The following is a 15208-nucleotide window of genomic DNA, read 5'->3' on the forward strand; positions in this document are numbered from 1 at the left end:
TTATACAGCATGTTTCAGTATGACAATTTGAGTTGTTTATAGCTTAATGATACTGGCTCCTTCCGGTTCAGCTAAATACTACCTTAATCACATTACTCTTCATGGCTTCAATCTGCCAGATGTTCATTTTTATTACAATAAAACAGATTCAAAAATGGGCCTAGATCAAGGTATACTGAGGAATTTATTTTTCTCCCCCAGATTTTCATTAAATTCCTTTGAATTTATGGAATCACCCATATTCTCACCCTCTGCCATATAACATTGTTATTTCTAAATTTAGCTCAATGAGACATATATTTACATTCGTTTAGAATCTACTGTTATGCTTTAACTCAAGGAAAAAAGAGGAGACCAGAGAGGTGAATGTATTGTTTATTTTTTCAAGAAGATTGAAACAATAGATGTAAGAATGTTTCCTGGTATAGCCACAGCAGTATCCACAGAATCTTCAGCAGTACTATTATTTATCCATTGTTGTCTACACGGGAGGTCAGTGTGAAGCAAGGTGGATAGGAATTTCCTGCTGCACATTGCCTTTGCGCAATTCCCTTTATTGTTTGAAGATATGATTTTGTACTTCATGTGTGTGCGTTTCTTCTTGAAAGATTTCTTTTTTTAATCTGTTCAACAACAGCATATGAGATGAAATAAGATAGTTGGAGTTAGTTTAGGATCTGCTCTGCTTTCTGCTGGAACTCATGAGGTTTTTTTTTCATTGCACAACCTGATAATTACCACAAGGCTGTTTAATATTTTTCAAATAAACCAAAATTTTTAAACACATTTTTAATGTATTGATTTTGGGCATTTAACAATGAAAAACCATGCCATCTTTGACAAGGTGCAACAAGTATTCCTTCATCAATTTTATGACTTACTGCAAACAGCAGCTCTAGCTTTGCCCAGCTTTATCCTCCAAAGCAAAAAGCAGAGTTCATGCATTGAAAAGGGGCTGCATTTAAGGTGACAGAATGAGACTTAATATATAATGATTTCGTAATCACAGGAGTGATGAACCCGAAACACTTGATAGAATACCAGCAAGCACGAATAGTAAGCTAATATGAGAAGGAATCCTGTGTAATGTCATTTAGATGTCACTTGCTTTTGTGCAAACATGTCACAGCAGACAAGAGTAAAGCAGTATGATAGTAAAATTCTTTTTCCTCCAGGCATTTATCTGGTACTTGGACTTTCCCTTCCCAGATATTTTCCTTGCAAGTCTGCTTTAGATATTGACTAATTACTTCCTGTGTTTAGTCACATCCTTTCCTTTTAGTTATAAGCTTTCTCTGTATGGGTAAAACTGCTGCAGTCAGGATATGCTTCATTATAGGAATAAAGGCATGGTGAAAATGGTTTCAAATATTTTGATACAGTGTCTCAAAACTACAATATTTAAAAGAAATACTATTTCTCAACACTCTAAATATCAGGTTGTGATTTTTAATTTTTTAAAGACTTCCACTCCCTCTTAAAAATCTTATCTCAGCAGTCTTAAGAACCTGAAACTTATAATGAACTTCACTTCTTTATCCCTTTCCATTTTTAAGGTATATTTTGCTGTGAGTGGCATATGAGTCAAGACTTAGAATCATAGAGTCATAGAATATCTCAAGTTGGAAGGGACCCTATACAGACCGTTAAGACCAACTCCTTGCTTTTCACAGGGCTACCTAAAACTAAACCATATGACAATGTTTAAGAGCTTCTTGAACTTGGACAGGTGTGGTGCTGTGACCACTTCTCCAGAGGCCTATTCCAGTGCCCACTCTCTCACTGAAGAACCTTTTGCCTAATGTTCAACTGAAACTTCCCTTGATGCATCATCATTCAATTTCTTTATCCATTTCCACTGCTGGTCACCAGGGAAAGAGATCAGCTCATCCACTTCTGCTGACCCCCACTGCTCTCATTCATAAACTTGGGATTGGTGTGTCCAAATGTTGCTTCTGCTCTCCTTGTTGTAAGGAGCTGTCTCACAGTTTTAGGTTTTCTAAAGAAACAACCATACTACAAACTCTGTCTTCCACAATAATATCTTTGCCTCGTATCTGTGTTGTGGCACATTCTAGAGCAACAGAAATATTAAAATTGTTGTGTTTTGAGTTTGGCGAATGCAGGCAATTGAGAAGGGCAAGAATCCAGCCTCTCTATTTGTCAGACCCCAGAGAATCTACAGCACTAGTAATTGATGTTCTGCCCAAGCCTTATGAAGTGTGGAATACAGTAGAATCCATTGCACAGTCAATTCTTGCTGTCTCCTGCATGCAAATAGCAATGAAAAACTTTTACTGCTTAGTATGTGATTAGTCTCCTGTGCCTTCTAAGAGCTGAGTTAATTTAATAACACTAAAGTTGTGTTAACAATTCAGGTCAGTAACAAGATACAAATCCAAAGAAGGATTGACTGGACCCAGTGTTCATAGGATCTGCTTGTTATCTAAACTCTTTTAGCATCCCTGCAGACTGATTCAGAGTATTATAGAGCAGTGGTTTTTTTCACTATTCATTTGCAGTCTGTTAATTCTTAAAACCTGTTATGAGAATCAGAAAATCAGTGGAGCTGGAGGTGGCTGCCGTAGAGAATCACAGGAGTGTTTCTTATTAGATAAGAACAATTAAATTCTCTGAACTCATCTATCCATCTTTAAGAGAAAAAAATATAAGTGCAATCTTTCCATAAAGAGGTCATCTCTCATAGTTGCTGGTCCAGAATGATGACACATAAGCAAAAGGACTCCGTCTTCCCTGAGGAATGTGGTTTTCCCCAGCTCTGGTCTTCTGGGAAACATGGACACAGCACAAACAATATTAGAGAATATGTAACACAGGAAGACACCTTTATTCATATGACCTGGTGTTCGTATGAATAAAGAAAACAGGTTTATGCAGGTATGCATAACTGAACAGAAGATTTTAAGAGTGAATCAAGATAACATTTAGATTCAGATAAAAAAAGCCTTTGACTCTCAGATATTTACAGTGGTCTTTCCAAGATGTCCAGTAAAACCATTCTCTTCACACCCCATTCATGCTTTTACCCACTGTTGTTCTTTCAAGAAACTGTTGAGAATGAATGTCTGAACCTATGTCTGTAACACTCTGTATGAGAGGCTGCAGGTTAAAGGTCCTTGTGTGTGTTAGCAGGAATTTATTAGTGTTTTTGCAGCTTGTAGTTTATATGCCAAATTTGCTGCTGCCTGACTTAAGCAAAAATGTGCTGATTTTTAATTATCTACGGGAAGTCTTCACTTCAACCTTAGCCTTCTCACAACTGTAGAAATCTGGTGACCAGCTGCTGGAAAATCACAGACAACAAATACAGGTCTTGAAACTGCAGAAGCAGCAGTTTCCTTTCCTGCCGTCCCCAAATGCAAATCACTATAATCAGTCCTTGTTTTTCAAAGCATAAAAGTAGATCTCAAAACCAATAGAAATTCTCATTCCTACCTTTCACATCCCTTAGCAACCCTACCATTTTTTGACTTTTTCTTTGCTACCTTTTTTATCTTGTATTAATTTTCTCCTCCATTGTAAGTTACATTAATTTTCTTTTGTCATTTTCCCAGTGGAAAGCCAGCATCCTGTAGGAATATAGGATTGCCTTTTTTTCCTCTTTGGAGTAAGGAGGGAGAGGACTTGCTCCTTCTTTTGTGGGGGAAAAAAAAAATCAGTTAGACACCTAGGAAATATATTCTAATTAAAAGGTCTTCTAGCCTGATGATTTCAAATGTGCTAGCTGCGACATTTGCTCTTTTGCACTGTTCCACTTACATTTCAAATCAAGACAGAAAAAGTGCATGGATATACTTTAAATTTAGAACTTTTTTCAGCAGGAGGAAAATCAGAGAGAGGTAAAGGAGTGCCTCTTAATGCAACTTTAACCCCTATCTTGCAATCTGACAAGAACAAAGCTTTGCTAATTCTAATAAATTGCTAATAAATTCTAATAATTTGCTAATAAATTATCAATGTAAAAAAATATTCTAGTGAGAGTTAATATTGTAAAAAATGCAGTGAGAAGTCATATTGTCCCAAACTGCTTCAGACCATCATCCCAAATGTGACTGGCTCTTTTGCTATCAGAATTTTGAGAGGGAACTGCTTCTTCTGCTGCCAGTCATTGAATCTGCCTTTTGTCATGGTTCCCTACAGGCTCTTAAAACACTTGACATAACATTTGGGAACATTTATTTTGGAATCACAGAATTCATTGCTTGTCTAGCCTTTGCATTTCTCCACGGTACTTTTAACAGACTGCCTGTGAGTTGAGACCAGCACTCATGGCAGTCAGTCTTTCTAGTGGGTCTGAGAGGAACAGTTATCCAATACTTGCTTGTGAGATGATCTTCGCCAGTAGATTTTCAATCAAGGGATCAGCAAATGAAAGCCAGTGACAGAACCTCTGCAACTTCAGGCCGTCAAAGTCTGCAATTCTTATGTGTCAGTAGGGAAGCATTACCACAGTTCCAATTAAAGACCCAACTGGATAATGAGGAAGTGACCTGAGACTGATTGGAGGCATCCTATTGTGTAATTGCTGAGCTTTTTTAGAAGAGACTGATGATGTCAAGACTGACCATTTCCATGCAAATAGGTCTTCTTCTGAGGGAAGGCTGAAGGTCTGCTGTTATTCTGAAGTTACAGTTTCTAAAAATGATGCATCAGGTTCAGGGAGAGACAGTGTCCTTAAATTCTTTATATTTCTTTTTGGAAGTGTACACTTCCCTTGGGAAAAAAAATTCACCAAAACCATAAAATCTGATTAAGAAGGAAAAGCATAAGGTAAATAGAACCCAAGATGTTGCAGAAGTACATAGGGATTTGCACCAAGGCAATGCTGGTAAATTTTTCCTGGAAGGTTGATCTGGGGTAGAAATTTTTATCTTAGGGAAAGAAAAGAGTGTTCTGGATATGGGACTTGTATACATGTTGGTGGTCAGAGTATGCATGTTTGCCTCTGTACAACAGAGACACTGGTACCCCTTTGAATAATTTATAGATTCATTTTTCCTTTCCTTTTCGTAAAATACTGATAAACACCATCAGAGGTTTTAAAAAACAAATATAAAGCTTTATTTTAAAAAACCTTCTTAAAATTGATCTTGCTTTTCAGAAAAAGAAATGTAGATTTTATGGACAAATTCCATTTTTAGGCATTCCTGTATTCACTTCTTTATTTGTTTTGAACTGCTGCTTCTCCTTTGTACTTTTTAAAAACCCGTGTCAGTGTCTAATGCTCTTTCTTCCCTTTGTACAACAAAATTCTTATAATGTTTCCTCTGCTGCTTATCTGGAGTTATTTATCTTTAAATGCCCCTCACTGGGATGAAAAACCTTGTGTCTGGTTCTGAATATAGATAATCGTCTTACACCCATGCCTGTCAGTCCTTATGTGTTCTTTATATCATATATAGATATGCTGATCTTCTTTCCCAGAGAACCCTAAACACTTGGTCACAAGAAAGCATGAGGAACAGAGAGATTAGGTGTTGTCCTGACTGCCACAGAATTGGTAAAAAAACATTAAACTAGAGCTGTTATGATTTGACTGTCAATTTTTTATCATAGGCACTGATTTAGACAAGATTAAGTAGGATTAGATAAAGTAGTTCATGTTCTAAATTTTTTATTTTATACGGAAACAACTTTTTTTTTTTAAATATACCTTTACAGCTGCCAAAAGGTGTGGTTTTGACCTATAGTGATTGTACTTAAGTTGTTATTCCAAGTAAAATAACAGGAGATCCATGCAGTTTCAAGTGATTAACCCTACTAACCCCCAAAATAACAATAGTACACCAAAAAATAAAAATAAATACATGATCACTCCAACACAAATTTACTTCTCGGTGTCATGATGATGTAGCCTTTTAAAGACCTAGTTCTATTATTTTTACATCTGTTTTAACACCTAGAGTAGCTACAGCTCACACTTTAACCATATTAAATAAATTTAGTTGTTAACTAACCAAACAAAGCAATAACATACTGTAATTTTAAATAGGTTACTACTAGATATAGACATCATTAGACGTACCACTTTACAAAATAAAACAACTACTAATTTTTTGTTATTAACATAGTTATTAGAGCATCACTAGATGGCTTAGGTCATTGTTGAAGACTAGATTGCTAATTTTGTTAGTGATTGTAATTATTGGTTTGTGTCTCCCCTACCTATTTAGATTTTTACAAAGGGCCCTACAAAAACCCTTAACAACTGTATCTGTAGATCAAATACCATAAGGGCGAAGTATGGGTAGGCTTAGCCACTGGTCTCAGGCGACACAACTGAGTTAACAGAAGAAGAAATTGATAAAAAATGAGTTTATCCAAAGCAAGGAAAAAACAAGGCCATTAACATAAAAACAGATAGGCACATAAAAAACATTTACAGTTAGAGGATACATGCCTTAGTGACCAGCGTATGCGCCTTTATAGTGATTTGTTATGAACTCTTACCAATTAATTATTGACATTAATTGCTTTATACCAATAAAATATAATAACCTATTGCTTTATCCAATGAATATAATAAACTGTTTTGATGTAACTAATGACTTAAGATCACATTTTGTTAAGTTGTCCTAAAGTATAAAACTTGATAATAACTTGTAATAAAGAAAAAGCCATTGTTGTGTCTACACAAGAATGTGTGTATGTTGTGTGTCCATCTCAACAGTAACATTGCTATTCCTTTCTTTTCTGATAACTATTTTTTATGCTTTAAAAGCTGCTTCTACTACATATACCTGACTGTGATCAAGGCCTGGTTTTCATACTACAGCCTGATTTTACATAACATTGCTGAATGAGAAGGTTACATAAAGTGCCTGTTAATATAGGGGCATTTCCCATGCATTTTTATCCACCACTGTGCTTGTGATTAGAGAGTAGGTAGAAAATAGAAATATTCCATTGTAGAAATCTATAGATTTCTACAATGAAATCAAATAGAATAGATTTTGAGAGTGGGTAGAAAATAGAAATATTCCATTGTAGGAATGAATGCATTTTTATGTTTTAACTGGTGAAAATTATCAGTGTGAATGTTATTCTGAGGGGTATTATATCTATGTATACTCTGTAGCTGCATGCCTGACACTCGTTCTCAGCACGAAGAGGAGGTCATAAGTCTCTACTAGATCTCTTAGCTACTCATCTGAAAAAACTGTGAGTAGAGCACCCTGTCTGCATCCTGTACATGTGGTGTCATTGCAGCAGGCAGTGTTACCTGCACAGCTCCCCTCAGTCTTGGTGTGAGCCTTGCAGTTTCTATGGCTTTAAACTGGCCACCAGCAGTGGCTTGTTTTCCACAGCTCCAAAACAGTATTGGGAGGCAGAGCATGAGAGCACTTCCTGTGGGATCTCAGTGGAGTTATCTGCTTCCTCTGATAGTCTCTATCTGCTAGTGTGTGATACAAAGAAACAGATGAGGGGACTAGAAATATTAGAAACTCTATCATACAGCTGTGATCTGAATACTGTGGCTATGGCACAGCAAACATCTGAAATTCCTTTGGGCCTGAGGAGCAGTAAGGAAAATAAAAAGCAACCATCTTTAGTGAAATTATATTTTTTTATTTCTCCTGCTTTGTGAGAAACACCTCATTGACAACTGGAAAACAGTGCTAAACTGTGGCTTACAATCGTATTTTTGGTCCACAGACATTCTTAAGGGGAAAGGACCGTTTTCACTTCGGGGAGAAGCCATTGATAAGAAACTCTGTCACAAGAACATGATTAAATAGGGGAATGAGTTGCTCAAGAGATAAAGCAAAAGCAAGCAGACAGAATTTGGAAAGAGATGAATGCACCACTTCTGCTTTTTGTGCTGTTTTCTTCCCATGTCCTCTTTGTTGCAGTTCCTCATAGCCAGCCATGTTTAGCTGTCAGTTTGAGAGCCCAGCCAGACAGGTCATTTGCAGGTCGGCAACGCAGGTGTAGTGAATTGCAACGTCATGGTCACTTTGGATGGGCTCATGTAGGGAGCAGGAGAAATTTATTTCTCCAGAAAAATATTTACCTATGAAGAAAAAATGGTGTAGTGGGAGGACTGGGGACAGCTGAAGCAGCCTGAAGTTAAAGCTGAGAGCATAATTTTCCCTGTGAATATAACTGGTTTTTTTCCCCTTCCAGAAATACAAAAAAAAAATTTCCCCTGACTTACATTTGGCAAAGCTCAGGGGGAAGAAGGCATTTGTGCACACCTTTCTAACCTGGTTGTTCAGCATCTATCAAAAGGCAGATTTTCTCTTTGCAGCAGAGAGCAGGAGCTCCAATTTGAATCTCTTCTCATGCAGAATGCCCTGAATACTATAATCTTAGACACTTTCATAATAACTATAGAAAGCACATCCCCATCCACCCAGCCAATCATATTCCAATGCTAATAATGCTAAACTCCCTCTGATCCCCTTAAGGAAAGAAAAGCTTTCTGCTGTTTTTGCTCCTCTTCTTTTTTTTTTTTTTTTTCCCCCAAACAAGCAGGGTGTTTGCACCATTTTTATACTCAAGCATGAAGACACTGTGTGTGCTCCAGCAGTGTGCAGGTGTAGCCAGAGCCATGAGGGGAGCTTGAGCAGGAGCTGTACACCAGTGGCTGGGTTGAGTCTAGGCTGCACAGCATGGGAGGACCAGCTGCAGCCTCTGATGCTCATAGGACTGCTGTCTTGCTGTCTTGCCGTGTAGAATTCCACCACATCTCACCCATTTTTTTGTCTGGCACTGTAGCCTGCCCTCTGCTTTGACAACTCGCATTTCTTTTAGTAAAAAAAAAGGGCTTTAAAAATTGGTAACTTGAAATAAAGTGCCTCCTCTTTTCTTATTTTGTTTTGTTTTGGAGATATATGTGAACCAAGAAAACAGCTCCCGTTTTGGCACTGCTGACCCGTTAGCAGCCTTTTTCCCCAGACATAGGGTCTCTCTGAGATTGTGACTTTGAGAAGTATGAAATTTGGATTGTTAAAATTTGGTACAGCTGGATTTCACAGCCTCATACTATTTTCCACAGATGATAAATAGTTGTTGGTATTTATATATCTAAGGACTTGTACTGATTTTGAAATTTTTTTACAAGAACAATGATAATTTTGTAACAAAGCCACTCCTTTTGCTATTGACGAACAAAATTTTACGAGAGAGTTGCTGAAACATATATAAATAGGCATTTTTTCAGGTACAAACTATGAAAGTCCAGTGATTTAAAGCCACCTTTTTTTTTTTCACAGTTTCCCCATGTAAGGGAAAGTTGGAGAAATAGGAATATATTCCTTTATAATCTCATAGTACTGCCTCTGAGCATTAACTTTACATCCAAAGGCAGGCCCTCTGCCTGGTCTGTTCCATTGGGATTTTGATAGATGTTCTGTAAGGCATTTAGGTGCTAGCTGTTCTTCTGGGGTTCAGCGAACACCCATAAACATCTAGGTACCTACACATTTACAAACTAGGATTCCTGAGGTGTCTGGAGATGTTTTGGATGCACAGGACAGTCAAGGGCAACAGCTCTTGTTTAAGTTTACAAGTGAATAACTTTTACAGGACTGAAAACAAAGTAATGGGCACAGCTACTGCACCCCACAGAAAACTGAAGGCCTAGAGCTCTGGCATTACAAGAACAACATTTTACTTATTCTCTAGCAGGAAAGGTTCAAAGAGCAGTCCAAAGTGTGTAAGCCAACTCAGATCCATGAAAAAAAAATGCCCTTTATCTCCAATAGGGTGGATAATGCCTAAGCCATGGAAATGTTTGCTTAGTAGTAATTTTAAAAATTCATTTCTTGGTTATTAGCCCTGCAGCATCCTTTTGATACATGTAAAGAGGTTGAATGGTGGATATGATCACAGATCTGTGTCCTGCTCTAGCTCTGCATGCAGTATTTATGCAGCTTCCATTGCTATGTGTTTGATTACACAGTGTTACAGTATATTTTTCATTGCAGCATCTCTATATGATGTGGAAGTTCACTTAATAAAGTTCTCTTGCTAGAGAGAGACTTACAAGTCACCTTTAAAAGATGTGAACTGCACAGGTACTGTTAAAGCACATGGTAGAAGGAGGAATTTGTGAGTACAGTGCCAGCAGAACAGTCACTATAGAGCTGTTCCACACATTTCCAGCTTTCACCTCCCTGCGGTGAGTGTTATGCCTCTTTGTCTCTGTTTCTCCTCTGTGCAGTATGGGTGGTAATGGCTGCTCTTCCACTGAGACCTTGGCAAGGGCAAGGCATTCCCTTCTAGGCAGTTTTTCCACAGTGTAAATACCAGCCTGGGGACGCTAGCATCATTTTTGTTTTTTCAGTGCTGGAGGTCTGGCAACAATAAGTATCTGGTGAGCCCACTGGCTGCAGTGGACAAACTCTAAAAGGGGAAGCAGTGCTTGAGGTAGGGTATGTGGTACAAAACTGTCAAAAACAGCACTGCAGACCTTCTCATTTAGGATATGCAGGCCCATTACATAGATACATGTTCTGTCATTTAGAAACACAGAGAGATCACTGAATTTTCTGCATCCAGAAAAGACAAAATTGTTAGGAAAAGCCCATTTGTAGCCACAAGCTATCTTGTGCAGACATTATTACTTCTGAAACAATTCATCTAAGACAGACCCTTTGCCAGGCCCCTTGGCCAAAAATAGCAGTTTTTTCCCCTTCAGAGGCACTCTGTCCCAGTGAAAGCTCGAGTCCAAAAAATGCATGCCTGCAGTCTCATAAGAAAGCCTTATATTTTCTTCACATGGTAAGAAAGCCTGGAAAAAGTGTAGGCCAGTAGAGCCAGATCACCCCCACCAGCAAGGTAGCTCTACTGTAGGAGGGTGAGTTTTTCCATATAACCCTCACACCTCATGCAAGCTCTTCCTTCCCCCTGCATCTGCTCCCCGTGACCAGGCAAAATTTTGTGGTTTGGTCTAGCAGCAGCAGTTCTCCAACAAACATGTTCTAATCAGTTTTGAAGCCATATTGAGTGGAATAGTGGAATTCCCATTCTTCCTTAGGATCCCATTACTTTTATCCCACCACCATGAAATAGTTCATAAACTTTAAATCCTGCATTTGAGTTGTCCATTATTTGAGTCTATTCTGCTGTCCAGTTTTTGTTTTGTTTTGTCTTTTATTGTCATGATAAATCTGTTTTAATTTAGTTCAGCAAATGTCACTGGGTGAGCAAATCAAGACAATCATACTACTTAATCCTGTTTCACCTAAAGCCCTCAAGAGAGGAGTAGCTTTGTCTTCTTCAAACTACTGCTAATCTTTCTGCAGCATCAAGATTGAGAGCACGTTCTATCTCCATCAGTTCATCCAGCATCACATAGAAACTGTTCACTCTTTTTAAGTAACCTGAAAACAAAATGCAGCGTGGGTTTGGGTTTTTTGGGTTTGGGGTTTTTTGGGCCTTCTTGTTTAATTTCCGTAGAACTCAACCCACATTCAGTAGTGTCTGGCAACAGAACTGGTCATTTCTGGAAATCCCACTCATGTGACTGCCTTTGCTGACTGTGGCTTTGTTCTCCTGCTCTGTGGCTGAATGTCACACCACGCTGTTGACGATGAGGAAGGTATGAGTTCAGCGAGGCAGCCGTGCAGACGCAGCCGGAGCGCTGCCTGGCCAGGCCCAGCCCCGCTGCAGCCGTGCGCCGCGGGCCCGGCGCCCGCGCTGGGGCCTGAGCTCCGCTGCACAAAGGGGCCTTTCTTTCTCCCGGGGACAGCGGCGCCCAGGGCCGGCACGTCCTCCAAGTGAAACGGTGCCGGGCAAGGAAAGAAGGGCGAAAGCGGGGAGACGAGCTCCAGGGCGCCTCGGCCGGCACCTCTCGGTGTCCTCCGCGCCAGCGAGTGACACCTGCCGCCTGCCCTCACCCGAGTGAGAGCTCAGCCACGCGGGACACGGGGAGCCGGCCGGTGCCCCATCGGGTGTTTTCTGTGTCGGAGCAGGGACTGAAGGGCCCCGATTCCAGCTGCAGAGCACCTCCGGGCCCGGAACTCCACCTCTGAAACTAAATCCACCCACATCTCCCTTCATCTTGTACGGACAGTCTCTAGGGTGCCTTACGGTCGCCTGACTCTGCTCCACGTGTGAGCCTCATCGGGCTGATCCCCATCTCCTGGCTCATCCCCGCCTGGACATTTCTATGGTTTGTCTTCTGCTCCTTCTTTCCCCTGTGATCTCCAGGAACAAAATGAGGCACGTTGAGCGCTCACATCTGCTGTTCTGCAGATGCAGGGGAAGCTGTTCAGGGTCTGGCAGCAGAATGGGAGCTCGGTGCTGTTGGCTCAGGGTGTTTTTCAGTTAGGGAAATACCTGCAGAAAAAATTTTTACAGTCCAAAGCTTTGTCAACATTAATTGTTTCCTAAATTTGATGAAGGACTAAAAAGATGCAGAGTCAGGGACTTTTTTAGTTGTATTTTGCATTGGTTTGGAAAAAGATGCTGAAAAGAAAAACAGAAAACTGTAAACTTTTGAAACATTGTATATTTTAAAATGTCTAAACAATTCTGAGTAGCAATTCATTGAGTACTTTAGAAAGGTTAATTCTATAATCTGGAAATGCCTTGTAGAGATTGAGCAAATTCCATCCTATAACACTGTTACACTTAGTTGATGACCGTGATCTGTTCTCATTTATAGGAGAGCATATAGACAGAGAATCAGGAATACCCTGCTGCAGTGGAAGACTGCCTTTGCCCTCAAGGTATTCAGGAAAATAGAATGAACAGAGCAGGCTCCAGCTGCATCAAGGCTCTTGATTCTGATAGAAATGGAAATGTTAAATGAAAGAGAACAACAAACTAATTATGTCTTTTACAAGGACAGAAATTGGTTAGATTCCTTAAATCCTTTTATTTAGAGTCAACAGAAGAAAGTATCCTTTTTTTTGTATCTGGTAGATGAGGTTGGATCAGATCCCTATGAGGCTGTTCCTGATTAATTACTCTCCAGTTCAGACCTGCACAGGTCTCAAACAATGCAGAGAGGGGTATATGCAAATAGTTCTGACCCACTGTATTGCCCTGGATGCTGGGTGTCACGGAGGGTGGGGGGATCATGGTTTGGAGACCACCGTGCAGGAGGTACCAGCCAGCCCATTTCTGCAGGATTTATGTTGTTCCTGCTGCTGCAGAGGCAGCTGGCTGGACGACTGGAGATCCAACATGACAGAAGTTCATTAGATATGCAGGTCATGTTTTCAACTCAAAAGAAGAAATACTATTAAACAAAACAAAACAAAACATCTCTGCTTTTTTCAGTTCCAGTTAAATCAGGCAAAATAAATTCCTGGATGAATTCCCCCGCTACCTCAATTCCTGAAAACATTTTGTCTATAGAGAGGAAGTAAGGAATGCTTTACAGTTAATTCCTGTGGTAGACATCATGCGCCTTATAGCCACAGAAAGGAAATCTGAAAACCCTTAGGGAGAAGGTGGCACTTAAAAAATAATTTCAGATAAAAAAAGGCAAAAAGATCATAGAAGAACCTCCAGTAAGCAATAAGCTGCAGAAATGCACTAGAGTGTGAATTCCAAATTTTACTACTACTGAAAATTTTGTAATAGTTACCTATTACAAAATTAAGTGTAAAATAGTGTCAGAAGCAATTTCCAGTTTCCTGCTGAAGTCCCGATTAAATCGCTGGGATCATTTCCACAACCACCTGAAGGAACCAGTAGTTCTTATCATAGTTGTAGTACTAGTAGCTTCTACAACAGTTTTGAAAAATGGATGAAACCTTTAGTCTTAAAAATACTTCTTCAGAAGTCAGTGCTAGAGTTATCCTAAAGCAAAGTTGCCCTTTACCTTAAAATTATTTCTAATGAAAAATCATAATTTGCCAGAGAGGTCTGTGAAGCTTACACACAACTGCTGAACACTAAAGTAAAGTATTTGTCACTGACTTCAAAGGTCTAGTACAATAAAAATAACAAATTTTATCCTTAAAAAAGATTTTAGAAAACTGTAGTGAGAATTGGGATGTCCTGTTAGCAGACCGAGTCCTAGGGTAAATGGTATTTTACGTCCTTACTGAACCTCAGCTGCTACTTCTGGATTGTGCTGTTTATTCAGGACTGGAGTATTTTGACCAGCAGTGAAATCAAAAGGGTTAATATCTTTCTATGGTAATTATACATCTCTTAGAAGTCTGGTAGTGGAAAGACCAAAGAGAGGCATTCACGAAGCAAAATCATTGTTTGAAAAGTATTGAAAGAGACAGGACTTTAAAAATGTTTACCTGATAAAGCCACTTCACAGTCCAGGTTGCCTTCCTCTATAATACTGTGGATAAACTGTGCAATTCTGTCAATAAAATTTATATGTCTAATTGAAGAAAGAGAAATAAGGTTTATTGCACAAATTGTTCCCAGTGATACCCAAAAAAATACTTCTATTTAACAGGGTGTTGTAGCAACTGTCTGTACTAGTGAGAGGAACATCTGCAAGAGCTTTGATCCTGTGGAAATCATCTTTTACATTTTCTTATACAACATGAGACAGTTTGTAGTGTCCAAACCTGTGCTAGTGTTCCACATTCCTGTGAAGACTTCAAAAGTTTTGAACATAAAAATCCCTTGAGAACGTTTGTCATGAGCAGGAATAAATATTCCAGCTGTATTTCAACCTCGTGATGAACTAATCCAAGCAGAAAGGTAGAAGGTCTACAGGTGGAATATCAGTTATCAGCTGGTCTAGTTCTATGGTTACTACTCTTTCCAGATAATTTTATAAGCAATATTTACCAAAGATTTTAAACCAGAAAATTATTCTCCAGGAAAATTATTCTCCAGGAAAATGGTGATACTGAATTACTGTTTCTTTTAGGATCAGCATTGTAATTTACCTACATTTTTTGTTAAACCTATTCTTGCTTAGAGTGGAAAGGTTTAACCTTAAGGAAATAAATGCAGCCCAATTGCAAAATTATTCATTCCTGAAGGGGTAATAGAGAACATTATTTTGTATGTTGTCTAAAAACCATATATTAGTTATTAAAATGTTATATTACAAAGTAGCAAAAAATTGAATGCTATTCTGTTAATAGAAATATACAAAACTCATATGAAAAAAGTCTTCATCTAAGTAATTTAATTTCTTAGAACAATTCTGTCAGAACAAAAAAATTCCCTCATACACTTGATACTGTTTATTATATTTCCATTTTTTTTTATTATTAATTACAGACATATATGAAATTTGCACCAAATC

This window comes from Fringilla coelebs (assembly GCF_963513975.1).
Source record: "Fringilla coelebs genome assembly, chromosome: Z".
Classification (NCBI taxonomy): Eukaryota; Metazoa; Chordata; class Aves; order Passeriformes; family Fringillidae; genus Fringilla; species Fringilla coelebs.